Below are 318 nucleotides of genomic sequence, written 5' to 3'. Positions count from 1 at the left end.
AAAAATTAACTAAGAATAAATCAGCAACGGTGGCATCAGACGTAAAAACGAAGATAACGACGGTGGCAACAGCAAAAAACTGCAACATCATCGATGCAATAACAGCTGTCATCGATAATTGAAAGTTGCTTGAAGTCGCATATATATCTGTAGTACAACAGCGACTTCCGTAAGAGAAAATGTATTACACTGAATCTGTGAGACTGCGTGCAGTTAGCACCGACTAGTGACGGTAGGAACGATGTTAGCAACAGCAGTAAAAACACCAACAAAATTATATCCCAACAAGGTCACTGACCTAAAACTTATATCATGAAA

This window comes from Penaeus monodon, chromosome 23 (assembly GCF_015228065.2).
Source record: "Penaeus monodon isolate SGIC_2016 chromosome 23, NSTDA_Pmon_1, whole genome shotgun sequence".
Taxonomy (NCBI): Eukaryota; Metazoa; Arthropoda; class Malacostraca; order Decapoda; family Penaeidae; genus Penaeus; species Penaeus monodon.
The sequence above is the reverse complement of the archived record's forward strand: the minus strand, read 5'-3'. Positions refer to the sequence as shown.